Here is a 2,683-nt window from a genome sequence, read left to right as displayed (position 1 = left end):
TGGGCAGGCACGTGGCTCCAGTCCTGATCTCCCAGCTCAGCATACATAGTTAGAGGTACTATGTATGCTGACCATACATACTTGTACGTATGTATGCTCAGTGTGGGCAACCATCATGGTGTAATCTGGAGGCTAGGTTCCAAGCCTTGTCTTGCATCTGCATAACATGTCAGGCCAGTTTCATGATCCTCCATCTCAGCCTCATCCAGGCTTGGCTCCCTCAGAACAATGGTTGGCTTCCGTGGACATTTGTAGGAGACCAACCTGCAGAGAATCCACTTTGGACAAGTTAACCCTTAGTTCCTACATATCCCAAGTGTGTAGAACACATCGTGGCATAAGAGAACCTCTGAATACTTTCATTAGTATTTCCTTATTATACCCAGGTAGTTTGTGGCGTAGCTAGCATTTAAAATCAGGCCTGCTAGAACGCAGCGGCGAGGGCCCCGGCACCATGTTGGGGCCGAGGGGATGGCGGAGAGGCGCTTGAAGCGACGGGAGCGGGTCGGACCTGGGCTGGTAGGAGCCCCGCCCCTCCCGCCTCAGCGGATCATGACCGGGGCTGCGGCTGCAGACGGAGGTCGCGGTGGCGGGGACGCGGCGTGGCGGGGCCGGCGCTAGAGGTGATGCTGTTTCCGGTGACCACGCCGGGATCACAACAGACCCCGCCGCCGCCCAAGCACTATGGCTTGGACCATAGTGGACCTAAGAGATGACAGTCTGCTTAAAAATTTAGATACTAGATGCATAAGAAGTCTTAATGGTTGCTGGGTAACTGATGAGATTTTACATCTGGTACCAAACATTGACAACTTCAGATTAACTCTGAGAGCCATCAAGTTGTGGGCCAAATGCCACAATATCTATTACAATATATTAGGTTTCCTAGGAGGTGTTTCCTGGGCGATGCTAGGAGCAAGAACTTGCCAGCTTTATCCAAATACAATAGCATCAACTCTTGTACGTAAATTTTTCCTGGTGTTTTCTGAATGGGAATGGCCAAATCCAGTGCTACTGAAAGAGCCTGAAAAACGGAATCTTAATTTGCCTGTCTGGGACCCGAGAGTAAATCCCAGCGATAGGTACCATCTCATGCCTATAATTACACCAGCGTACTCACAGAAGAACTCCCCTTACCACATGTCTGTTTCAACAAGGATGGTCATGATTGAGGAGTGTAAGCAAGGGCTTGCTATCACACATGAGATTTTGCTAAGTAAGGCAGAGTGGTCCAAACTTTTTGAAGCTCCCAGCTTCTTTCAAAAGTACAAGCATTATATTGTACTTCTAGCAAGTGCACCAACAGAAAAACAACATCTAAAATGGGCAGGCTTGGTGGAATCAAAAATCCGAATCCTGGTTGGAAGCTTGGAGAAGAATGAATTTATTACACTGGCACATGTGAATCCTCAGTCGTTTCCAGCACCCAAGGAAAATCCTGACAAGGAAGAATTTGGTACAATGTGAGTGATTGGGTTAGTGTTAAAAAAGCCAGAAAACTCTGAAGTTCTCAGTATTGATCTCACCTATGATATCCAGTCTTTCACAGATACAGTTTATAGGCAAGCAATAAATAGTAAGATGTTTGAGATGGATATGAAAATTGCTGCAATGCATTTGAGAAGAAAGTAACTTCATCAACTACTACCTAATCACGTGCTTCAGAAAAAGAAAACACACTCGACAGAAGGTGTCAGATTAATAGCTTTGGATGATGGCAGCCTCGACTTGTCTGTAGACAGTGAAGACAGCACGTCTGTGTCTTCACTTCCTGGCTCTATGAAGACTGGCCCAGTGACTGGCAGCGCTCAGGGTAGAAGCAGTCCTGCCCCAGCTGTGACGGCAGCATCCGTGACCAGCGTACAGGTTCCCGAAGTTTCCTTACAACAAGCAAATCCCAGTGACAGCCCAGGGGCGCGTCCAGCAAAAGCATCCCTCAGACTGCCCCACAACCAACTATTTCTCCACCACCGAAGCCCATGGTCACCAGAGTTGTTTCCTCAACATGTCTGGTCAACCATCCACCCAGGCCTTCAGGGAGCACAGCAGCAAACATAGCTAATCCTATCATAGGAGTCTAGAGGACATTGTCACGTTACAAAGAAGAAAGGACCAAGGAAACCAGAACAGAAGACGAACTTGTCTCATCAAGAGACAACTGTGACTCAGTTGGAAACTATTCAGACAGCAGCTTCTCTGTTGGCCTCACGGGGAGCATCCAGTGCAGACCTTCTCAGTACCCCTGCTCTCCGTGCAAATCTTATTTCTATTATCAAGAATTCAATGAAACAGATTGAACTGAGAAAAACAACCTCAAGCATCCATAAACAGTATCTGCCAACTCAGCCTGCTGTCTTCAAATGCTAAAGGAGGAGGATGAAGGGTACCAAACTAGATATAGTTCAAAATAGAATTGTTAGGCTTATCTGATGACTTCTTTATTGGGCTAATCTTGATCAGAAGTCCAGGTTAGTATGTGAAGCTAGAAGTACCGTTATTAATGTGTCAGATTATTTATGTGTCAGCCACAGTTAACGCTAACTATTTCAAAGGACTCCTGCCCTTTAAGAGGAAAAAAACCCTCCAGCTATATTTGTACCCATGACTGACATCAGGACTGGATTGATGTTTGATGCATTGTTGGGGAAAGTTTGCAATAGAAACTGGTATCAGGAAAAAAATA

General features: G+C 46.3%; 1 pseudogene; it reads left to right on the top strand.

Moving 5' to 3' along the window:
- The first annotated feature begins 708 nt into the window (after positions 1-708).
- On the top strand, positions 709-2,367 carry LOC133102242 (poly(A) polymerase alpha-like; annotated as a pseudogene).
- Positions 2,368-2,683: the final 316 nt, after the last annotated feature.

This window comes from Eubalaena glacialis, chromosome 12 (assembly GCF_028564815.1).
Source record: "Eubalaena glacialis isolate mEubGla1 chromosome 12, mEubGla1.1.hap2.+ XY, whole genome shotgun sequence".
Classification (NCBI taxonomy): Eukaryota; Metazoa; Chordata; class Mammalia; order Artiodactyla; family Balaenidae; genus Eubalaena; species Eubalaena glacialis.
The sequence above is the reverse complement of the archived record's forward strand: the minus strand, read 5'-3'. Positions and strand labels throughout refer to the sequence as shown.